The following is a 25,832-nucleotide window of genomic DNA, read 5'->3' as shown; positions in this document are numbered from 1 at the left end:
CTGGGGCAGGAGCCTCCAGCCCCTGTCTTGCTTTTTTTCTTTGTTTGCTCAGTCCTTTGTTTGCAGAGCTCAGTAGAACTTAGCTATAGCCACAGCTTCTTGAAAAGAGGAAAAAAAAAAACCCCATTTCATCCTTTTTATGAATGCTCTAAATATAACTATTGAAGCAAAACAATGCAGTCAGATAAACAAAGAAATGCAGGCAGTGTAAGCAAAAGCCTCTTCAGCAGGTCTCAAGTCAGGCAGCTTTCCTTTGGTTTGTGTGTTTTAGCTAACAGCCCATTGAACCAACAATGAGAAAAAAGGCAACAGATTTAGTGCTCCTGCTCACTGCTCTTTTAAAGGTATTAATACCAGCAGAAAAGGTGGGAGTTAAAGGAACTAAAATAAGCTGGGGCTCTGGTTTACCTGAGGAGCAGCTGTGGAATGGGGTGCTCAGGGCCACTGGGTCACAGCACTGCTGCTCCAAAGGGATTCCTCTGCTTCAAAGAGCTCCTGTGGCTTATTCCAGCCCTGATATCCCATCCCAGCCCCGATATCCCATCCCAGCCCCGATATCCCATCCCAGCCCCGATATCCCATCCCAGCCCTGATATCCCATCCCAGCCCTGATATCCCATCCCAGCCCTGATATCCCATCCCAGCCCTGCTATCCCATCCCAGCCCTGCTATCCCATCCCAGCCCTGCTATCCCATCCCAGCCCTGCTATCCCATCCCAGCCCTGCTATCCCATCCCAGCCCTGCTATCCCATCCCAGCCCTGCTATCCCATCCCAGCCCTGCTATCCCATCCCAGCCCTGCTATCCCATCCCAGCCCTGCTATCCCATCCCAGCCCTGCTATCCCATCCCAGCCCTGCTATCCCATCCCAGCCCTGATATCCCATCCCAGCCCTGATATCCCATCCCAGCCCTGATATCCCATCCCAGCCCTGATATCCCATCCCAGCCCTGATATCCCATCCCATCCCTGATATCCCATCCCATCCCTGATATCCCATCCCATCCCTGATATCCCATCCCAGCCCTGATATCCCAGCCCTGATATCCCATCCCATCCCATCCCTGATATCCCATCCCATCCCTGCTATCCCATCCCAGCCCTGATATCCCATCCCATCCCATCTCCCCCATGGCTGCGTGTGCAGCTGCCCAGGGAAGCAGAGCCACAGAATCATCTGGCTGAAGAACAGCCTGGCCACAGGGATGTGGGGAAAAGGTGCTTTTTTAAGTTCTCTGGAATGCCCAGCAGCCAGAGCAGTAGCTGGAGTGGAGCTGATTTTGGGGCCCTCTCTGCTGTTAAAATTGTGTTTATCTTCTTGCTGTGCCTCCCTGTTTCCCCCTGGGCTCTCTATTTCCCCTGGATATCTCCTTTTTTCCCCATTCTCCTCACTTTTGTCTCCTGTTGTCTCAGCTGTCAGTGGAGGGGTGCCTGAGCCACAGGTGCCACCAGAGAATTTCTGTAACCTGCAGAGCAATTCCAGGGCACAGTGAACAGCAAAGCAATACTTTTACTACAGAATGACCATCAAAAACCTCAATTTCTGATTTCCCCTTGGATACTTTGATCCCTCCACGTGGCATGGGTGGTAGGCAGACAAGGTAAAAACTTGGGTTAGAAGGAAAAGCATGTTAACTTTTCAATATGTGTAGTATCAGTGCGTGTTAGTAATGTATTTTAGATTATCTACTTGGATAAGTAATGGAGGAAATAATTCTGCAAACTATTGCTCTGTGAGGACACTTCTTAGTGTGTGAATAAGGGAGAGGGAGGTTGGACCCAGGGACTGTAATGAAGATAAAACACACAAGACTTTGTAGAGGCACTAAATATTGGTCTTATTTTCCAGTGAAGTTGCTGGGAGCAGTCAGGCCTTTCCTGAAATCCCATTTTCCTGAGAAGGCTGGACAGCAAGCATGAGTCTGTAACTGTTTCCCCACAGAAATCTCTGTGGAAGTGGATCTGATGCATAAAACATCCTTAAGAGCAGGTTGGGCAGAGAATCCATTCAGTGACTGAGATTTTAAACTTTTATCTGTTGTCACACATGTGTGGGTCAGCCCTGACACTGTCCCCTGCTCCTTAGGGGATGAATTTGTACCAGGAGCACAAAGCCATGGTGGGAGGGAATGTCCTGCCCAGCCATAAAAATCCTAAACAGGAACAAACACCTTTAAACTGCTTTGCTGGTGAAGAGCCTACCTCAGGATGTTTTTAAGTGATAAGCAAGCAATAAAACCACAGGAAGGATTGTCTTGGGATGCTGTGAGACACACACAGAGCCTGAGCAGGGCTGGCACTGGGGGACAGCTTGTGAAGGGCTCCAGGGCCAGCAGAGAGCTGTCCCCAGGGCTGGGTGGCTGTGGATGGGGACAACACACGGCGCCTCTGAGGAGCAAATGCTGTGCACAGCTGAGGCTGAAGCTCTGCTGAGACAGGACCAGAGCTTGGACAGAAGAGCCCGTGGCTTCCTGGACGTGCAGAGATGTTGTTGGTGGGAACTGAACTGTGAAAGGCACTGCCCTGTTCAGGGCTGGCAACGGGGCTGATGCTCTCTGAAATAGCTCGTGTTGACATTATCCACAGCAAAGGCCAGCTCTGTATTAATGCACAACAAACGCATTTGAATAACTGATGAATGCTTCTGTAACATTCAACTGCCATTCTAAATCATATTAGAAACCAAGGATTTAGGGAATTGATCTTATAGGGTAGCTCTAAATATCCTTCTTCTTCTGCCTCCTTATTTAATAAATCAAATCTTTCCTCCAAATCAATCCCTTTATTTTTTTTTCTTTCCTGTTCACTGAACAATAGAAATGATGGGCAGGGTCTGAGGCTGGAACTGGGCTCCTTTGGAACCAGGAGTTTTGTCAAGGGCTACAAGGAACAACCTCTGGCAAATTGCTGCCAGGGGAGGAGTCCTGGGGCTGCCCATCTGGCCATGGAGCCCCTGCTCCTGCACCTGCCAGAACAAGGGAAAAACATCCAAAATGAGAGGAGCTGTGTGTGCTCTGAGTGTTGGCACCAGGCTGGAGAGGACTCGGGGCTTTGCCTCACCCTGAATTTGTTCATATCCCCCATCTCCCCTGCAGAAATGATCCCCTGCTTTTAATTTATTTGTTTTTTGCATTACTTAGGATAAAGCCACCTGGTGTGTCTGGGATGGGCCCATAATTAGTGTTGTTTTCTTGCTAAAGCTCTGACCAGCTACATGAGGGTGATTTAATTCCCTCTCCTCCCACCTGGTTTATCCAACTCCCTCTGAGTAAAGCTCCCTAATCTGAGCACTGTCTTCATGTGAACCCAACGTGGAGCCCAATCTGCCAGGATTTTCCATTGATGTTGCAGAATTCAATCTAAAGAATTCTTGGCTAATCATTAATTCAGCTGTTTGCAATTCATTCATCTTTATTTCACCATTTGCTTTGTGAGGGAGCATCAAAATTTGAAGACTGATCATTTTCATAAGAGCAAGAATATGATGATATTTAATTAATTACAATGACAACAATAACCTTAATTTCCCAGGTATTCCCCAAAGAGAGCTGTGTTTTAATTAGAGATGCCACAAGGACAAATTAAATCTCCTGGATCTGAGCTTTGATTCACGGCATTCACTTCACAGGAGTAAGGAGAGAAGGTGTCTTCTTGTAAATATAATCTGAATTTTTTGGAAGCTCCTCCAAAAGGCAGGGATGGAGAGAAGATAAATTTTGCTGATGGTATTTGGTGTGACATTGGTAATTCTCAGAGGGACTCCACAGTGTAGTGTGCCAGTGTAGATGTTCTTTGCTTTTATGAAGGTGACAGACTTGACCTGTCATGTACTAGTTACACCCTGGACAGACTAGAAATGTCACAAACTGCTAACAGTTACTACACAGCACATAAAAGCTTCTTTTTGTGAAGCTGTGGCACTTAAAAAGGTGGGGAGCTGCTTTCCTGCTCCAATTTGTTGGGTTTTTTAACTCTATCCTTCCGTAAGACAATATAACAGAAATTACTGGGGGGAAGAAAAAGGGATTTTTCTTAAAATTACTTAAAAGTAATACTTAAAATAGCTTAAAATTACTGCATTAAATAAACCAGATATAGGCTAAAATGGCAGGATTTCCTCTCAAGATGGAAGTAATCTTCCTATAAAATATCAAGTTTCATGTCTGGGTAGCTTTTATTTGTCCTTCCTTACCTGTTTTTTTTTTAGGATTTCCTAAAACTAGTGGTGAGAATGAAATACGTGGCTTCATGTAGGTGAACGTGGCATGAAAACTTTGAGTGAAACGAGTATTTGGTTGGTGTGAACTCACTCTTGGGCTTGAAGAAGACTTGAAGAGTTTTGAGAGGCTGCCAGTGTTTGGATTTGCTTTTATTTTGTGCTGGTTTCCAGAGGGAATTCAGCTGGGAGCAGAGCAGGCACAGAGCTTGCCTTGCCCACCCCAGCCACAATCGTGTCCATATCAGAAACCCTTCCATGGGCTGATTATGCCTTCCATGGGTGATTAATGCCCAGCTCTGGTGTTCTGGGGGCTGCTGAGGGCTGTGAAACACGGCTGAGCTCAAACACAGAGAGCCCAGGGAGCCAAACCTGAGCCAGCATTCCCACTCCTCTGCTGGAGCTGGAGCTGGAGCCTGCTCCTCCTTTGTGTGGATATTTGCCCACGATAACATTGTCCAGCAAAGAAAAGCCATTAGCCTGGCTCTCAGAGCGTTTTAGCCAGATTGGTTTGATCTAAAAGTCAAATATCCCCAATCAGCCCCTTCCGGGGCTGCCTCTGTTGGGTTTATCACAATGGAGCTGCATTATTTAATGATATCACCTCCAGTCTTCAAAGTCAACAACTGCTGCTCTGGAGACCAGCACTGGTAATTGATGTTTGAAATATTAGCTGGCCACAGAGGTGTGTGTTTACTAAAATACACTTCAAGTTTGCCCTTGCTTGTTCATACTTCCAGGGAGCCTTTCCCTTCCTCCTCAGCTGATCCCGTTTTTCTGCTGGGCTGTTTGAGCTCCAGCAGCAAACCAAACCTTGGGCAATAATTAATCTAGTTTATCTCTTCAGAGTGGTGCCAGTCTCAAGTTCTGCTGCGCCCTCATTTCATAGCAGCCTCTCTTCCACTGTGTCCTTTTCTCCTCCGCAGAACAAGTGGGTCTTGGGCAAGTCTTAGGTTGTGATTGGTTTTGTGATTTTGGGCTTTTTTATAAAATTAGTTTGAAGTGATGGCAGCTGTTCCTAGGTATTATTTATAGGAGGAGAGAATGAAACCTCTTCTGTGGGGACAGAAATGCTTTAAGCAAGTAGCCATGGACATAGCAACATAAAAAAGGTTAAGGAAACTCAGAGAGCCTTGGAGAGAAGGGTTTTCATGGGAACCTGCTTGCCCTGTCTCCTGCAGTGCTGTGGACCCTAGAGGGACATGAATTGTCCCTAGGTCAGGATGCAGGAATTGCCAGGAAGGAGTTTGGGGATTTGTCCAGCATCAGTTAAACCCCAGGGTGCTGCTGTCTGTCTGCAGCTTGTGCAGGATATTGGAAACACCTGAAGATTGGGCCTCATCCAGCATTTGCTGACAACTCTGCCATTTGGAGAATATCCTTCTACTTGAAAGTGACACCAACTGGAATTGTTTCAAGTCATTTTTATTAACATGCCAACTAACCTTTACCTTCCCTCCCATATGCTGACTTGAGTGTGAAATAACCTGGGATCTGATTGCTCTGTCTGGCTCCTGATCCGATAGAGCTTCCACTGACATTGCTGAAGCCCCTCAGAGGCTGCTCTGAGAATCAGGGCAGGGAGCCCTGGACACTTTCTGAAGAATGAGAATATTTCTGTAGGCTCCTCTTGGAGTCTCATGCTTTAAATGAAGTGCCAAGGAAAAAATGTCCTGGGAAAATAAGTATGTAATGGCTTTTACGGCTGCCTTTGAGGTGCTGGAGGACCTTTATCACTTTTTATTGATAAAAATAGCATGTTAGGAGCAGAATAGTCATGAAGTCCACATTGGCAATGCCAGTCTGCTGCTTTGTAGTGCACAAGAACTGCAGGTAAACCCTGCATAAGCTCGATTTCCAGTCTTTTCTTTTTTTAAATAGACACTCAAGGCAAGGAGTGCAGCATCCACTCCAAGGAAATTGAGAGCGAGTCATTAGCACTGGCTCAGCTTTTAGCACTGTGGTGTGGAAGGTTCCTGCTGGTCCCCAGAGGTGTGACAAGCTGCTTTCCTTCCCTAATTTCCAGGAGGGATGGGATGTGCACCCTGCTTTGTGTTAGCAACCTGCAATCCAAGTCTTCAGTCTTTGCTTTATCAAAATTTGACACGGGGGAGAAAATGCCCTGTGCAGATTTTGGGATCACAGCCCAAATGCTGCTTCAAGAGCAGCTGAGTCGCTGTCTTATGGTGCCACAACTGAGTGTGGTAAATGCTGGGGTAACTGGAGATAATGAGGGAAGGAGAAAGCCTCAGTTATTATGAACATGTCAAGGTTGCTTATTCCATTTTTCTTGCTGAATTCCACATGTGACAAGCAGCGTCCTGACGTGTCAGGTCAGGCTGCATCAATCATGTCCTGCTGCATCACATCCCGTGTGCAGGGTGCTGGAAACCACTTATGGGTCACTCAGGAGGCTGAGGAAAGGGTTTTGTGTAGTTTGGAGGGGGTTGGGGAAATGGAGGAAACTTTGGGAAAGGCCAGGATTTTCTCCCCTGAACTGATGGGCACCGTGAGGTGCAGTCAGGGCTGGGGGAACAACCTCATCCCACGGATTATTCCGTAATCTGTGATTATTTCATATTATTTCATAATGCTGTGAGAGTCTAAGATGCAAAAATGTGCAGCTTCAGGAGGGAAAGGCTTTCAACTGAGAGTTGTAAAACTTTTGATAAAATTCTCCTTTTTTTGTGAAAAATCTGATTTGTACTCTTTCAGGATTTGCTGAATTGAAGGGGATAGGAAGCAAAAGGTTGGAACCTGCAGAAATAACAAAAACATGTGGAGGGGAGAGAATCCTCTTAAAATACTCTTCACTTTGTCCAAAGCTTTTTCTCATAGATACAATATTAAAAAGGAAAATATAGATGCTGATTTATTTTTTTTTTTTAATTTTGGTGACATTTTCATCTTTGGATCTTTTAATATTTTTTCTAGTAGAAACTATGGAATCTGCCCATTTGTAAACAGGAGTTTTCCTCCTCTGCAGAGTTCTGTTTTTAAAGACAAAGCCCATCAGAGGGAACATCTTGGCTTCTGATGCTTTCTGAGAAAGTTTCTAATCCAGCAAATGGATGCTCTGGGGTCATTTGAGGCTCAGCTCTGCAATAGAAAGCCAAGTGTAACATACAGCAAACGTTTGTTATTTCCCTGCTGGTATCTGGGTCACACAATCAAAACAGATTTCAGCAGATTTTGGCTTTATCTTTTTTTTTTTTCCCCCCCCCCAAAGATTTTGCTTCTGTTCTTGTCAGCAGCAGATCTGGCTGGATGTCTAGAACCATGGAAAACAAACTTCATCCCAACCTTGTTAGGCCCCAATTAGAGCTGACTGAGCTTTCCAGGTTTTCTAAGCATTTTCACAGCAGAATCAAAGGTCCACATCCATATTTCTCAGAATGTAAAAGTTGATTTCTTAGCCAAATATTCCATGTAGGCTTTACCCTTTTTTCCTTTTCACTCTAAACTTGAGTTTTAAACAAGGTATTCCAAGTTGAGTGCTAAAGAAAACCCCTTGTTTTTATTGACAAGTTGTGGTAATTGCTGCTTTTTCCTCTGGAAAGTATTTTACTGGTACCAGTTGTGATCCTTTCTAAGTCTTCCTAGCAATGTCAACAGCTGCTCAGTTTGCAAGAATATTTCTATAATTTCATGCACCCTCCAAGCTTTGGAGAATATTGGAGTTTTTTTGGGGCCCTTCCAGGCTCTTGTTTTACTTGCCAATTATGGTAGAAAACAAACATCCAAAGAGGCAGAACCCCAACCAAAAAAATCCACCTTGAGCTCCCTTCTCAAGCTGCAACCTTGACTGGGTTGGGCAGAGGAAGAGCCAAAGAAGTCTGCTCAGGGCTGGCAGTTGGCAGAAAATGGAAATTTTTTGGGAGGGTTTGTTTAACTGCACTATTGGAGCACTGAAGTTAAATACAGCAAGTGCTGAGTGTGTCAGTGGATATGCAGCTCCTCAAAACGAAGAATCCATTTGATATCTGGGAAGTTGATGTTGCCCAATGGCCTCGAGAAGGCACAGATGGGAAAGGGGGAGCAGTTTAACCCTGTGGCTGTCAAGATCCTCCAGTGACAAGCACTTCATGCAAATGTGTTCAGGCAGAAAGCCTGGAAGATCCAGCAGGGCTCAATGTTGAGATTCTCGTTTCATATGGCTCTGCTTACAATCTGGAGTAAAAACGTGTGTACCTAAAGCCATGCAGTGCAGCTGAACCTGACAGATCTTGTCTAGACTCAGTTTGTCATAATAAATGCTACTTCCTCAAGTTAGGCTGAGTTGGCTCTGCAAGGAAAGAAATGCTTAGCTGGTACTTTCCTTTCTTTCCTCATCATTGTTTGGTTTTTCTGCTCATGTCATTATGGCAAGAGCTCACCTTGCAGCCTGCCTCAGCTCTTCAGGTTTGTTTTTCAAAGGAATAATTGTGTGGAACATTTTTCTATTTAAAATTAAATCTCAACTCTGCCTTCTCCACCTCTGACCTCCCAGCCAAGGCTCCCTGTTCCTTCTCTCCCCTCGTGCTCTGATTGCATCAGAAGGCAAAGGTGGAGCTGGGCTGTGCAGTGTCAGCTGGCACAGATCTGACTTCTGAATCTTCCCTGGAATCAGATCTGTCCAGAAACAGAGTTCTGGGGAGATGAGATCATTCCTGAGTTTCCCCAGCAGAAATGAGAGCTGACTCCAGCCCTCAGCTCTGATTAGAGGTGAGCTGCAGGAGAAGAGATGGACAATGAGCTTGTTACGAGCCAGGCATTGCCAATCCCACTTGCAGCCTTATTTTCGCTGCCTAGATAATCTCTCTTGGAAGGTCAAGCAGCCCAAACCAGCACAGCCAATTTTCTTTAGTTATAATTGATTCCTGATATTAAAAACTGCATCCAGCCATCTCTAGAGGGGAAGTTTTTCTTAATTTGCTTGTGAAGAGCACCCAGCCAAGGAAGGAGTGTCTGACAAAGTGCTCGGACCCACAGGAGTATTGCAATTCTCTTCTCATGAGATGCTCTGAAAGCTCTGTCCAGAGCCTCGTTGCTCATGTCATGAAAGTGATTATCTGAGGCAGGGTGGATGAGTGGGGTAACTCTGAGGTGGTTTGGAATGATCTGTTCCCAAACACGAAGATGTGGCTGCACAAAGATGTTCTGAGTACCTCGAGGTTCTACAAACAGTTGTAGGATTCATTTGTTCTCACTTATTCCCATCCTCTTGGCATTAAAACTTGCTTTGGCTCTTCAACTCTAAGCAAATAAAAACTGTTTTTTTGGTCTAGTTTTTGTTTGGGCTTTAGTTTCGTTTAAGGTTTTTTTGGTAGCTTTTTTTCTTTCTTTTTCCAGAAAGTATTAGCATTGCAGACAAGTTTAGAGGATGTTAAATCTTGGCTTGCTAACAGGAGGCTCAAAGATACTGCAATCTGGTCGCAGTATAATGAGCCCCTTTGTTATATTTAAATACTATCATACTATCCTATACACAGCTAAGCACTGGGATGTTTTATATTAACAATGCACCAGCACTAAAACCTCAGACAACTCTAAAAAGGCACTAATTATTATTATTAGTGTTTTACACTAACAATAAATGTCAAATGGAACCCTGCAAACAAATAACTACCTGTCACCAAGTGAATGAAAAGCAATCTTAGGAAAGTGAATTAAAACCCAAACAACAGAAAACTCAACAGGCTCCAGGGGCTGGGGGTTGGTGCAGCTCCTGTGCAACAAGAGCAGCAGCACATTCCTGCTTGGGAGAGTTGTGTCCCTTCCTGGATGTGTAGGAACCCAGCTGGTGGGAGGGATGAGCTCACATCAGCTGTGGGAGATTCTTACTCATGGCAAATGGAAATTGGTTATTAATGAGCATTTAGTGGGTTTGTTTGTTACATGGGTTGCTGTGCTTGGAGTTTTATCAGTGGGAATAATGAAGTTGGGCAGTGGATTGTGTTTATTTTGGGGACATATTTCTCTTAGGTTTTTTTTTTTTTAAGTGTGTCTCCCAAAGACTTATTTTTATAAATGGTACATTTTATTTTTCAATCTTCATGTATCTTTGATATCTGATTGACATTTTGAGGACGCTCTAATCCTTTCTACTGAAGGAAGCTCTCACTGTGGCAGCTCTTGCAATCAGCTTCCCAGAGCTCTCCTCGCTCTGTTTTTGTGATGGGATGAGGTCTAGGACTGGAGAGCTGAAAGGAATTGAGATCTGCTGAGTGGCAGGACAGGTTTCACAGAGCTTTTCCTCTCTTGGACCTGTTCATAAAATCCAGATTAGTGCCCCTGATTCTGCCTCACACCAGTCTGAGTGTAACACTCCACCAGACTCGGCCCAGCTGAAGAAATAGAAAGAAGGAACAAAACAAAAAGAAAAATAGAGAATTGGCTCCAAAGTCTTGATTCAGCTTGGAATGACAGGCAGCAGTGGAAACTGGCACACAGCTAATCCAGGTGACCTAAACAGGGAGAAAATGAGGAAGATTCCAAAGGCAAGGGCTTTCAGAAGGAGGAATCTTACAGAATTTCAAGCCTCTCCTGACAAGTTAAAACGCCTTCAATTAGAAATTAATTTTCTCAATTAGAGCCAGCAGCTAGTGCTCTGTAGATTGTCTGGCATTGAGGGTGACAGCCCGGATCAGCTCCGTTCTATTTTGGTGTTTTCACCTCAACCTTTCCCTCTTGTTTCAAAAATAAACAAACCCCAGATTACCCCAGTTTGCAGGTGATATTCAGTGTTAATAAACTGATTTCTCTGGGCACTCCCTGTGCCAGCCCGCCTGAATTACAGGATCCAGCACAGGGGAGCTCCTGAATATTCCCAGGTTCATTCCCTTCTTCTCTTAATCTTTGCACGCTGGAAACTAATGTATTAAAAAAAATAAAATAGCTAATTCCATTCACAATGGGCTCCTGCTGCAGAGATGTGCCGTGATTCATCCTCAGTCCTTGCCAAATCATTCTTGGTAGGCTTGGCTCCTCTGCCTGTGAGTAATGGACACGTTTCCAGTTGCTCTAAGAATGAAAGGATGGGTTGCAATAACCAGATTTAAAGGAGAAGCTCTGCAGAAATTCTGATTTGCTTTTACTCTTTAGTGGCTGTATGGGATGAAGAGTGATTTTCAGTGTTTGGAGGAGCAGTGAGGACACTGTCATGTACAAAAGCTGGGGCTTTCCAGCCACTCTGGTTTTATTTTTCTGATCTTCCCAAAACACTGTGTAGCTCAGAACCATCATTTTGGAGACTATTCACATCCTATTGTAATATTTGTTAAAGTTTGAGACTGTGATGAACGGGCCAGGAGACCAGCTCCTTTTAAAAAGGCCTTTATTAAACAGGACAGCTCTGGGGTGGGGGCCCGAGGGGTCGCGCACACCGCCACTGCTCCCACTTGGACACCGCAGAAGAGGAGGATCCGTGCAGCTTTGTCACTAGGCAGAGCTGGGCCTTCCTTCCTCACGGGAGTCCCCGGGAAGACTCGTTCTCTTGGCCTCGTAGCCTAGGGTGTCATCCCAGTCGAGTCCCCTCGTGGTTATGTCGGCCTCTGGAGGGAAGTCAGGGGACTCCTCTGGGTCTTCCTTGTTCGATGGTACTGTTTTTATTCCTTCCCTTTTGTGTGGCTCGTTGTCTCGGGGTTTTTTCCAGTCTGGGTGCGTCCCATGAGTCTCTGGTCTTTCTCTCGTTTACATGAAGAAAGTCCTTATGTCATCCTCCTCCTCAGGGCCCAACTGAACAAGGTACAGCAACTTGGGGCAGGGGTACAGTGTTGCCATGTGGGAGTCTAGGAGCAGTGGGGGCAGGGCCTGGCTGAACACGGAACAAGAAACACAGGGTACAGCAACTTGGGAGAGGGGGCAGGGCCTGGCTGAACACAGAACAAGAAACACAGGGTACAGCAACTTGGGACAGGGGTACAAGGTAAGTAAACCTGGGACAGGGGTACAAGGCAACTTGGGACAGGGGTACAAGGTAAGTAAACCTGGGACAGGGGTACAAGGTAAGTAAGGGGTTTACAAACAGTAATATGGTAACAATATTCAAATTATTCTTAACAATATCCCCCCTCTTATATTTTGATCGGGCTCTAGCCCGCATCAACCTTTAACTTCTGGCTCTTGGAAATATTTCTCTCTTAATTCTTCCTCAAAGCAGAGCCAGGATTCTCCTACAGGGCATTCTCCAAGCAGGCGTTGCCTAAATGAGGCAGTATTTCTAGTAATCCAATATGTCTTTCCCTCCTCCTGGCAGGTTTCCAGTTGGGTATGATCAAAACAGGTGGGATTGATGTTCGTGTGGACTCTCATCAGTGATCCTAGATCCTCTCCATCATATAGGGGATAGTAGCACTTTGTACATGCTTCTCCACCGCCCCCTATCCCAAGGCTCACCAGCTGGACCAATATTAGTCCACCTAAGAGTCCGGTATGAGCTAGTTTCATTTTAGGGAGCTTCATGGCTCACCTCCTTTTTAGCCTCACCCGGTCTTGCCTCTTAGGTTTGGGGATCGGGAGAGATGGGGATCAGGAGAGATGGTATGGTTCTTCTCTTCCCACCTTTTCTTTAATTTAGTTGCCTTTTTGGAGAATGTTCTGTGGGAGAAGTTAATGGGGGGGGGTTTCCTATTAAACCAACTTTACTAACATCAAAATACTTAACAGCAATAACCACAACAACAACTTAAAGAACACTCCCGGCTTAAACCAACACACTCGGCAGAGTTCTGCAGTCTTTGTTCCAATTCTTTTTCTCTCAGTCTATTTCTGGCTGCCTCTTAAGAGTCACTTTTAGACTGGTAGGATCTGTAATGGCAGTCCACTTGGGGGAATTCGTGGAGGATTTTTCTGTGCCTTGTCCACAGTCAGGAGGAGGTGATACTGGTCCTTTTATACGGGAGACGTGAGTCCACCCCTTTTCTTGGGTCCGAATAGCAGCGTGGGTCACCAGCAGGACCTGGAAGGGACCCTCAAATTTTGGGGTTAAGGGGGTGTCTTTCCAGGATTTAATCAATACCCAATCCCCCGGATTGATCTGGTGGATGTTTGTGTCAAGTGGGAAGGTTTGGGGGAGATATCCTCTCTTTCTTAAGTTGTTTAGGGTCCTTCCAATTGTCTCTAGGTACTTTTTAGCCATTTCTTCCCCTTCTATATGATCTCCAGTGCTATAAGGGGTCATTAGAAAGGGGAGCCCAAACATCATTTCGTATGGGGAGGCCCCAAGGTCAGATCGTGGCCTGGTTCTGATTCTCAGGAGGGCGAGAGGCAAACACCTTAACCAGTTCATCTGGGTCTCAGCTATTAGTTTTGTTAACACATTTTTCAATGTCTTGTTCATACGTTCCACCCGACCCGAACTCTGGGGGTGCCATGGAGTGTGCAGTCTCCATTTTATTCCTAGAGCCTTTACAATGGCCTGTAAGGCTTGGGAGGTGAAATGGGATCCCCTATCCGAATCAATGGTATTCACTAACCCATATCTTGGGATAATATTTTCCAGTATTACCCGGGCGACCTCTTCTGCTGTTTCCTTTTTTGTGGGGAATGCCTCTACCCAATGGGTTAGATGGTCAACTATCACCAATAGGTGTTTATATCCTTGTATGGGAGGCATTTCTGTGAAATCTACTTGCACACTCTGAAATGGTCTCATGGCTAACTCTCTTCCCCCAGGTTCAGCTTTTCTCATTACTTTCTGGTTTACCTTCTGGCATATTACACACCCCTTTGTTATGGCCCTTGCTAGATCGTAAACTCCCAAGCATAGGTTTTCCCTCAGAAAATGATCACACAACCCTTGGGTTCCCCAATGAGTCAGTTCATGCATCTCATTTAATATTTTCCGGGCTAAAGCCTTGTTTAGAAACTTTCGCCCATCTGAGGTTAACCATTCCCCTTGTTTCCCTTGAGACAGTTCTAATTTCTTTATTACTTCCCACTCTTTTTTGGTAAATATTGGTTCCTTCCTTCCGTTCTCTTCAGTTATTACCTCATCCAGTTTAAAAACTTTTACTGATTCCTTTGGATCTAAGGCCACTTCTTTAGCTGCTTGGTCAGCAAGCCTGTTCCCTCTGTTTTCTAAGGAGTCTCCCTTCTGATGCCCCTTTGTGTGGACCACTGCAATCTCTGTGGGTTTGGTCAAGGACTCTAATACAGATTTAATCAGCCCTTCATGTGCCAGGTTCTTCCCTTTGGAGTTCAGGTAGCCTCTCTCCTCCCAGATCTTACCAAAGGTGTGGACTATCCCAAAAGCATACTTTGAATCTGTATAGATGGTTCCTTTTTCTTTCTCTAGCAAGTCCAGACCTCTCTTTAGAGCATGAACCTCACAGCACTGAGCTGACCAACTGGGGGGTAGTTTCCCTTTTTCTAGGACCTCTAGTTTTCCTTCCCCTGCCTCTATGACCACTGCATATCCTGAATATCTTTTCCCCTCCACCACCCTGGAGGAGCCATCAGTGAATAGTACCTTCCCATAGGGCAGGGGTACATCTTCCAGATCCTCCCTCACTTTGGTTTGGAGATTTACCAATTCTAAGCAGTCATGCTCTAATTCGGGCAGAGGCTCCCCCGATAAAAACTGTGCCGGGTTCAAGCCCTTGGAGGTTACTAGCTCCAAATTGCTAGTATCCATTAGGATGACCTCATATTTTAATATCCTGGCATCTGTCAGCCACTGCTGAGCCTTTCGGCTCAAGATTGTTTTTAAATCATGTGGTGTGTGGACTCTGATCTTACCCTGTAGGGTTAGCTTTTGAGCCTCTTCTATTAGAATGGCAGCAGCAGCTATTGATTGCACGCAGGTGGGCCACCCACGAGCTACAGGATCCAGCAGTTTAGATAGATAGGCTATGGGCTTACGACATCCTCCCCATTCCTGGGTCAGAACCCCATATGCAGTCCCTTCCTCGGAATTGACAAACAAATCAAATTCCTTCTTTAAATCAGGCAAGCTTAAAACTGGTGCCGAGGAGAGCTTATGCTTCAGCTGGTTCAATTGCTCTTCATCTTTAGCTGTCCACCTTATGGGTTCACAGTCAACCAATTTTTCATAAAGAAATTTGACACTTTGGGTATATTGTTCTATCCATAGTTTGCAATATCCAAAGAGACCTAGTAGTTTTCTTATGTCCCTCTTTGTTTTTGGTGCAGGTATGGCTAGAATGCCTGATACTCTCTCTGGGCTCAGTTCTTTACGGCCTTGTCCTATTATGTGTCCCAAATAGATGACTTTGGGCTCTACAAACTGTAATTTATTCCGGGACACCCTCAATCCCTTGGTCCCCAAGAAATTTAACAGCCGCACACTGGTTTTTCTTACCCTATCTTGATCTTCCCCTGATATCAAGAGATCATCAACATATTGTAAAATTTGGATGTCACCTTCGGGATCAAATTGGCTCAGTAATTCTTCCAACGCTTGCCCAAAAAGGTTCGGTGACTCTGTAAAGCCTTGAGGCAAGCGAGTCCACCTTAGTTGTTGTTTTCTTTTCTTTTCAGGATATTCCCATTCAAAGGCAAACCAATCACGGCATTCTTCTGCTAGGGGACATGCCCAGAATGCATCCTTCAAATCGATAACTGTGAACCAAGCATGCTCATTAGGCACTTGACTCAGGAGGGTGTATGGGTTTGACACCACTGGGTGCCTGGTAACAGTCCTCTTATTTACCTCCCTCAGGTCCTGGACTAACCTGTATTTCCCTTCTGCCTTTTTGACAGCCAGAATCGGGGTGTTATGGGGGGACATGCATGGCTCTAAAATGCCTTCTGTCAACAGGTGATCAATGACCGGGGCCAGTCCTTTTCTGCCCTCTAGGGACATTGGGTACTGCCTGATTCTGATAGGAGAGGTTCCTTTCTGGATTTCTATCTTTATTGGGGAAATGTCTAAATACCCAAACTTTCCCTCTTCTGCCCAAACCTCAGGGTTAATCTCTTCTATATCTTCTGTTGTTAGCTTCATCATCTGGACCACCATCTTTCCGTTCACTGGTATTATTCCCACCCCCAGCTGCACCTGCAAGTCCCTTCCCAGCAGGTTAGTCTCCAAATCTGGTAGATACACAAAGTCTGCATAGCACTGCCGAGAATTTCCCTTTACTTCAACATTTCTTATCACAGGAGCCATGAAGGGTTTTCCCTCAGCTCCTAACACTTCACAAACTTTGTTACTTAAAAACATTCCAGCTGGGAGCTTGTTCAAACTTGAACGGTCTGCTCCCGTGTCTGCTAAAAATTCAACCTCCTCACTCTGGGGACCTACTTCAAGGTTTACCAGGGGCTCTTCTCGGTGTTTCATCGGGTCCCCTAATACATACAGCCCCTGACACCCCTAATCACAAGCTTCCTCTCCCCTCAAGATTTTCTCCATGACATCCTGCTCTCTAGCTATTGCCTCATCCAGAGATAATTTTTTGCAGTCCCTTTTGAGATGCCCAGTCTCTCCACAGTAATAACACCTCCCACTCCCTCGAGGGTTCCCAGGGTTGGTCCATGGAGGCATAACGGATTTCTTCCTATCTCCCTCCAACTGGGACTTTGGCTTTCCATCACCTGGCTGATCCCTATCTGCCTGATTCCTGACAATCTCCCTGGCTACTGCCACCATGAGCCTTGCCTTCGTCTTTGTCTTCTCCTCCTCTCTCCTCAAGTAGACTCTTAGAGCCTCCTTCAATAGCTCATTGATCCCCTTTTCTTGCCAGTCGTCTAATTTTTCTAGCTTCCTCCTGATATCAGGCCAGGACTTAGTGACAAACTGGACTTTTAAGAGTACCTGGCCTTCAGGACTGTCGGGGTCTATGTTTGAATATAGTTGAAAATTTCTCCTCAACCTATTCAACCAGGTGGCTGGAGTCTCGTCCTTCTCTTGGGTCCCATCAAAGGCTAGTTTTGTGTTATTACCACGGGGAACTGATTCCTTAATACCCTTCACTATTAGGGACCTGTAGTCCCTCATGTTCCGCCTTCCCTCCTCCCTGTTAGGATCCCACCCTGGATCTACCTGCGGGAGCTTATACTCTCCTGGGAGTCCCGATCTATTCTCCCTTTCCCAGATCCGTATCCCTGCAGTACGGATCATGGCGACCTCTTCAGGGTTAAATAAGATGTTTAAAATAGAGTTTAACTCCCCCCAGGTGTAAGTGTTTGGACCCAGGAACTGGTCTACCTGGTTGGCTATCCCTACTGGGTCTTCAACTAGGTTCCCTAGCTCTTTCTTAAATCCCCGGACTTCTGAAGCTGTCAATGGGGCATTGACAAACCCTACCCCTCCAGCTACTCCTCCCATAGGGACTTCTCTTAGGGGAAGGAGCTTAGTTGTCTTAGATCGTGTGTGACGGTAGGGTCCATCTCCAAGATCCTGTTCCTGACTAGAGGTGGGAGTCATAGGGACCTGCTGGTTGTTAGGAGGAGGATTAACCTTGGGGGTACTCAGCTCCCAGTTGGGAGGGGGCAAAGGGACAGTACTAGGCGAGGGAGAAGAAACTTGGTCTGATATAGGGGTTTCTGGAGGTAAGGGAGAGGTGACAAGTAGATTAGAAGGGACTGGGGCCACCAATGGTGGTGGGTTTAAGGAAAAGGGTATCGGGATGGTAGAGGAGGCTGAAGATGTAGAGGGGGATTGGTTTGGGTGGAAAGGGTTTGAATTGGAAATACAGGGGTCTCGTGGGGATGATGCAGAAGAGGAAAAAGTCAGGGAATTAGGAGGAGAAGTCTGGGGTGCTCTTGGGTATGCAGGAGGAGGGGGTAGATGATCTAGGGGGTCCCATCTACTATCTGTTTCGCTAGCCTCCTTTTCTTGCTTCCTACTTTCTTTCCCTTCTCCCTTCTGTTCCTTTAACTTGCATACCTTCACCATCTCTGTGTCCACTCTTTCTTTCAGCCACATGGCTGCATAACTGATCTCCTCTGGACTCGAGCCTTTTCTGGTTTTCAGATGCTGGTACAGTTGGGAGCACATCCAAGGATCTTTAGTACCGTACCAAGGCCATTGTCCTTGCATCTCTAGTTTGGGCCAGACCTCTATACAGTAATGGATCATCTTGATCCGGTCTAGGCCCTTGGCGGCCTCTTGTGCATCCCAGCAATTTAACATTTGCCCTAGTGGGCTATCAGGGGGAATGGTTCTGGTGGCCTCTTCATCTTCCTTGGGACCTACACTCTTACTTAGACACTGTCCCATTGCTCTTTTGTCTATGGGCCTTAACTTAAAACTTACGGTGCCTCTACCCGAACGAAACTAGAACTGACAGGCAACACAACCTCTAAACAACTTAAAACTGGCCCTTACTTAAACTATACTTTATAAAGGTGCCCCTACTCAAACTGAAAATCTGTAACGACGGGCAACTGACCTTTCAAACTTCAACAAAAAACCACTTACACTCCAGGAACTCACTCTCTCCTTTCACACTAGGGAATACACTCAATCTCACACAGGAATCTGCACCCTTTCTTACACTCGGCCGGCCTTCCACTCACACTTCGAACCTTTCTGGGGCTTGCAGTCTCCGCTTGCCCCTGGGGTTAGGTCCCAACGGGGCTTGCAGGTTCCGCTTGCCCCTCCCTACACCCCAATCATGTTCCCCTCGCGCCTCGCCTCCCTGACCCCCTTGCCAGCGAAGACTATGAGCACTCCTGGGTCGACGTCGAGGGGACCCTAGCACTAGACACTCCTGGGACCTTCCCCCGTCCCTGTCTCAGTGCCGTCCACAAGGTTTTGTCAGCAGGGCTCACCCCGGAACCCCCTGCCCCTCCGCTCCCTGACTATCCCCCTTCCCCAGTGAGAATAGCTTCTGCGCGAGGGCTGAGTGTAAGTGAGTGGTGGGAAAATTCCCCCTTGCCCCCTAGCCACTCCGCCCACCAGGGAATGGCTTCGGCTAAGGGATGCGTGAGTGTATTACTCTAGCTGCCTTGCCCGCCCGCGCAGACTACCTGCCCCTGTGCTCTCCGGCAGCAGGTTGACGACCTCCCTTCCCAGGAACCCCCTGAGCCGAGACTGAGCCGCGACAACTAGAGCCTTTCAGCACGTCCTGTGTCACAGACCCTGGGAAGCGAGGGCCCTTCGCTGACCGCCTGGTGCCGGTAGGGCCTGGGGACCCCCAATTCCAATTCCCCGGTCAGGTCGTCTTGAGTACCCAAGCAGGGGGGGTGTGTTCACTCACACCTAACCTAGGCACCCCCACACACCACCCCGGGAGTTACCTAGATTTCCAATTCCCCAAGCGGGGGGGGTGTGTTCACTCACACCTAACCTAGGCACCCCCACACACCACCCCGGGAGTTACCTAGATTTCCAATTCCCCAAGCGGGGGGGGTGTGTTCACTCACACCTAACCTAGGCACCCCCACACACCACCCCGGGAGTTACCTAGATTGCCTGCGTGTAGCCCTTTTCAGTAGAGGGGCCTACCCCTATGTGTGCCACTCATCCACTTAGGTACCCTCTGCACACTCAGAGGGGGGGTTTTATCCCCAGGAGACGCCTCACTCGTTTCTCTGGGCCCAATTGGGCCTCTTTCGCTTCCTGCCGTTCCCGGCCGGCCCCCTCGCGGGAGTCCGGAACCGCGGTACTGGGCAGTCCACACTCGCCCCGGGGGTCTGAGCTGCCAGCCCCCGTCTCACTCACACCACACTCGTTCGCCTCCTACTCCCGCCACCGGTGGCTTACCCAATCCGGCGCTCTTCTGCGCTGCTGATCCCAGGCTGTCCTTCTGGTCCAGTATAGCCAGCTGTCCCCCGGAGGCCCGATAGGGCGGGCGGCCGTCCCGTCCCTGGTCCTCTTCGGGGCGTGGCTATCCCGGACGAGCCCCCAAGCTGTGATGAACGGGCCAGGAGACCAGCTCCTTTTAAAAAGGCCTTTATTAAACAGGACAGCTCTGGGGTGGGGGCCCGAGGGGTCGCGCACACCGCCACTGCTCCCACTTGGACACCGCAGAAGAGGAGGATCCGTGCAGCTTTGTCACTAGGCAGAGCTGGGCCTTCCTTCCTCACGGGAGTCCCCGGGAAGACTCGTTCTCTTGGCCTCGTAGCCTAGGGTGTCATCCCAGTCGAGTCCCCTCGTGGTTATGTCGGCCTCTGGAGGGAAGTCAGGGGACTCCTCTGGGTCTTCCTTGTTCGATGGTACTGTTTTTATTCCTTCCCTTTTGTGTGGCTCGTTGTCTCGGGGTTTTTTCCAGTCTGGGTGCGTCCCATGAGTCTCTGGTCTTTCTCTCGTTTACATGAAGAAAGTCCTTATGTCATCCTCCTCCTCAGGGCCCAACTGAACAAGGTACAGCAACTTGGGGCAGGGGTACAGTGTTGCCATGTGGGAGTCTAGGAGCAGTGGGGGCAGGGCCTGGCTGAACACGGAACAAGAAACACAGGGTACAGCAACTTGGGAGAGGGGGCAGGGCCTGGCTGAACACAGAACAAGAAACACAGGGTACAGCAACTTGGGACAGGGGTACAAGGTAAGTAAACCTGGGACAGGGGTACAAGGCAACTTGGGACAGGGGTACAAGGTAAGTAAACCTGGGACAGGGGTACAAGGTAAGTAAGGGGTTTACAAACAGTAATATGGTAACAATATTCAAATTATTCTTAACAGAGACCATGATGAGGAAGAAATGAAGTTTATACTGATGGATTAACTAGAAAAACTCTGTTAAATTCAAACTAACCCCTGTAAAATTTTTCTAAAGCTTTAAATACCTCTGCTGCAGAAGTTGAGCTGCTGGGATCTGAATTTCCTTGTGAAAGCTGGCGAAGCATCCATAACTGCAGTCAGAAAGAGCACACAGTGACTTTTTGGTAGTTTTCAATAATACTTTTAGATAACTCATGGTTTGAGATGCTGCCTTGGAGGTCTGAGCAAAGACCAAACTTGTGACTTGAAATCAGCAAATGCAAATCCAGTGCTGAGTTACTCTGAGACGAGCAGAGCTCAGCTCCCTGCTCTGTTATGGGATCAGACAATTCTGTGGGCATCAGACTGAAATCTGGATTGCAGGAGGCCCCACCTGAAAGCAAAGACAAAGCAAGAGGGAACACGTGGCAACAAGAAATGTAGAGACAATGGGAAATTTATAGGAATAAATCTGAAAATAACAGAGGGCTGAGTGGAGAGAGCTCTCCAGTGTCATGTGGGGATAAAATCCTTGCACTGGGTGTGCACCTGGCTGAGATTCACCAGGCAAAAATGCAGTTTGCTTTCTGCAGCAGGCTGGGGAAGCTCTCCATGCAAGGGGGAAGGTGCTGCCTGTGCCAAGGCTCCATGGAAAGGAGCAGGATGGTGGATGAAGCTGTGCTGAGGGGCTCTGCCCAGAACTGCTGAGAGCAGCTCCAGCACTCAGCATCACACCTGAGCCCAGGGAGCACCAGGGACTGCCTGCTCCATCCCTGTGTCCTGCTCCAGGACTGGGACAGGATGGGTGCAAACCCTGCAGAGCCACTGAGCTCTTGCCCACTGCAGAGCCCAGGCAGCCCCTGGCAGGTTCTCCCTCTGCAGCAGGAGATGCTCCTGCTCAGGATCTCTTCCCGACACACAACTCTTTCAAAATTTCCCACCAGGCGTCAGCAGCTCTTTAAGCCATGCTGTCTATTTTGAGTTTTATTTAGATTAACAAATTCCACACCCTCGCATACAAAAGCAGAATAGAGTGAAAACACAAGCTGCCCTAACAGAGCAATATCCAACAAACATTATGCTACTCAGAAATATTTGCTGTACAATCCTCCCCACAAAAGGGACTTGTTCAGCCAAAAGATGTCAGATAGCATCTTGCTAAAAGCAATGGTGCCAGTGGAGCTTGCTTCCAAGTTCATGCAGCTGATTTTTTTTTTTCTCTCCCCTCTGTTTGCTTCATGCTAAGAAAACCAGCCATTTATTTCTCTGGATGTCTGAACTTGGAGAAATGAGATGGATGGACCTTGCACGGGGCTGGATGTGCTGGGGAAAGGGGCTCTGATGGGAGCAGGAGTGTGCAGCAGAACCTGCTGCTCTGTTCACGAGGTATTTTCTGTTCCACAGGTTCCTTTCTAACCACAGGTTGCTGCACTTGCTCATTTTTACCCTTTAGACCTCCAGGAGTGTGGAGACAACAGAATTTTTAAAAAGAGACCGTGTGTCAGTGGTTTATTTCTGTGAAATCTGATGAATTTAGGTACTGTGATCGCAAGTTTTCTGTGTGGCCTGTGAGGAGATTCTCAATATCATCAGACAAAGACACTTTTCTCTGTTTTGCAGAAGTTGTTCTGTACAGTCAGAAATGTGATTTATGTGGATTTGTTTTATTTTACATTAAAATTTGGGGGGGAGGGGAGAGAAAAGGGAAAAAGGAAGGACTTGGGTGCTTTTTGACTGCCTTTAGATCAATTTTTCTTTTAATGGCTTAGCTTTTACTAATGGGGAAAAGTAACCCATCCATGAACTACCTGCATGAGAAGTCACTGCTGTTTCTTTGATTTCTAGAGAAATGTTTGTGTAAGAGGCTGCCTTGGAGATTTTGAAGTGGGCAGGACACAGAGGCTAATGTAAAGCTGAGCAAAGAAATCCATTTATCCAAATACTCGTTGTTCCCATCTGGAGACAGATGAAATAATAAATATTGAACCAAGAAACATCCACACAATTTTATTAAAGTGTTTTTGGGGTTTTTTTAGGTGCTAATCTTTCAGCTTTTGCCAACTTGTTTAATAATTAAAGCGTAGGCCCATGTATCTGCTGACCCTGGCAGGTTTCTGCAAAGGTGTTTATTGATCAGAAATGTGATTTTGGATGGTATTTTGTGTCTCATGTCTTAGATTCTCAAGCAATGTGTAGCAGAAATTGGCACTGAAATTTTTTCTTTCCAAGGATATTTGGTTTAAGATGTGATTTAAGGAGCGTTGTCCTTCGAGGACCAAAAACTCTGTGGAACTGCAGCACCGCTGATTTCCTTGGTGCTGAAATGGTGGGAAAAGCAGTCAAATGAATCCTTCCTCTGCTCTGTTACGTGAGAGAGGATCTCACCCTAACCTCAAATACGCTTTTCAGGAATTTCTATGGAATTTCCTCCCCGATCTGTCTGTTTGGAGGGCTGGGGGAGATGAAGCCTGGCTGACGTGAGCTCTGCAGGGAATCTGGGAGCGTCCCCCTCCCACACGAGCAGAGGGAGCTGAAGGGGCTCACATTTCCTGCCTGCTCTTTCTGCCCAGCCCCAGCACCAGTTCCCAGCCCAAAAGGGGCACCCAGGACGTTGGTGGGGTGGGGGTGTCAGAGCAGGGAGCTCTGGGGCAGGAATTGGGGGTGAAGCCCCCATTTGGAGCCTGAGTTGCTGTTTCCCGGTAGCCAAGCTGCAGGGATTGTGTGGTGGAGCTGGTGTGGGATATTAATCTGGTGTAAATTCTCTCAAGTTTAGAAATAACCACGTTCCTAAGCTGCAGCTCCAGCCTAGCAACACTTTGCTCCTCGTGTGGGGCTTCTGCAGCAACAGCCCAGCTCCAGCCCTGGGAGAACACCAACAATTCAGATTTGCTTGTTGGAAATGCTGCAACTTCTTTGGGAATCACTGAATGGTTTGGGTTGGAAGGGATCACAAAAATAATCCATTCCCACCCCTGTCCTGGCAGGGACATTTTCCACTGTCCCAGCTGCTCCAAGCCTGTCCAGCCTGGCCTTGGGCACTGCCAGGGATCAGGGGCAGCCCCAGCTGCTCTGGGCACCTGAGCCAGCCCTCCCCACCCTGCCAGGAAAAGATTTCTGTCCAAACCAAGAGCTGGCTGTCTCTGATGAGCATTTTCACCTGAGTCCTTTGAACTTTTGTCACTGTGGGTCTCCAGTGAGTTTAAGATCTGATCCTCTCTCTTTTTCTTCCCAGCTTCCATCAGCAGCATCACGTCTTGGATTAAGCTGGTTCTGGTTTGAGCAAAGGTGCCTTTTTCCCTGCTTTAAGCCCCCTGTTCCAGGGGAATCCGTTTCCAGAGCTGTCGCTGTGGATTTGTCCTTCCAGAGAGTTGTGTCAGTAGCCAGAGGGGCTGGCACAGGGATTTCCAGGAGCTTTTATTGGTGCTGCTGCCGGAGGATTGCTCCAAATTAACTCCAAGCTCCTCAAAGTGCAGTATAATGTTATTTCCCACTTGTAAACAAAAGGGTGACTAATTCCTGCAGTCAGCAGAACTGGAGGCTTTGCTTGTTCTGGAGTTTGAGCAGAGCTCTGACTCCACAAATGTCGAGTGCTCAAAGTCACCTTTCCCTCGCTGCTTTAAGGCCAAAGCCTCCCCAGGCAGATTGGAGAGGAGCAGGGAATGGATTTGGCTGCCTGTGTGTGTCTCCTTGTCCTTGAAGAGAAAGTTATTTAATGCTGCCTTGGTTAAAAAAAAAGTCCATGGGACAGTTCCTGGAGGTGGCTACTGCCACGAAACTTGGATTCATAATGAGACAAGCAACTCCAAAGTTAATTAGTGCTTCAATGGAAAGATTTATTGTCGCTCATTATAGATCCTCAAGCTGTTTGTGAGATGCAGGGAGCAGATTTGGTTGGAATATAGCATTCCTTTCCCTGGCATTTTTGAAGCCATGAAGGATTTGGGGTTTTTAAATATCAATGAGTATTTCTAGAAGGTTATGAAGTACATTCAACTTGAGTGTTTTTAATATCACTTTTTAATGGATTCACTCTCAAAATATTTTGATTTTAATAAAGGTGTTTTTTAAGGATGGGGAAGTTTAGGAGGGCTTTTGGGCTGTGCATGTTTCTGCCCTGTGAGGACACCCCATGCAGGAGGGCTGGCAGGGCTGCAAAGCAGGTGTACAAATTTCATTGGAACAGCAGCCCCTGCCTCAATTGATACAAAGAGGAGATCAACTGCCAAAGGCAGAGGGAAGCTGGAGAAAAAAGATCCAAGGGAAAGGCTGCAGAGAGCAGAAGGAAGCTGATTAATCTTGTGCCATCTCAAAAGCTCATATTAGTAGTTTCTCTTCTCAAACATATTTATAATCCCTACGCTGTGTATTTCAATTGCAGGAAACTTGTACTTTCTAAATGCCACCTCCACGCAGGCTCCCTTGCTGATGTCCCTTTAAAATCAACTCACCCTGACACTGTAATTTACCCCACTGTTTGTCACTGTTTAATTTCCTCTGACACCCCCATTAGTTATACCCGTTCACATCTGTTCTGAATTTATCCCTTTCAATTTAATTTATTATTACTTTCAATGCATAAAAATCCCAACCAGGAGCTGCTCAGGTAATAAGTCCCATCCTCTGGTGTGCCTGTAGCCAAGGATTTGTTGATGTTCCCATTATATATTCTGGGATGCAGGTGGAGGGAGAAAGGACTTTAATACCCTGACAACCTAAAAAATCAGTGCAGGGAAGGTTAAGGCCAGGATGAGATGGGTTTCTGGAGAGATTGGATGATTTCCTTAAGGGAATGGCAATAACTAATCCATTGAACTCGTGCAAACTGAAAAGACCTTCAGGAGAAAACAGATTTACAGAATGAATCAGTGCCCCATAAGTCCATGGGAGCGGACTGGGAGGCAGCTGGGGAATCCATAGGGTGTGGAAGGCACGTTTTGGTGGGCAAGGAAGGAGAAGCAGCAGGAGAACAATTGAGATGTGGCCCAGGAAGAAAATGAATGTGGTGGGTTTCCCACGAGATGACAGAAA

This window comes from Poecile atricapillus, chromosome 15 (assembly GCF_030490865.1).
Source record: "Poecile atricapillus isolate bPoeAtr1 chromosome 15, bPoeAtr1.hap1, whole genome shotgun sequence".
NCBI classification, from domain to species: Eukaryota; Metazoa; Chordata; class Aves; order Passeriformes; family Paridae; genus Poecile; species Poecile atricapillus.
This window is presented reverse-complemented; position numbering follows the sequence as displayed.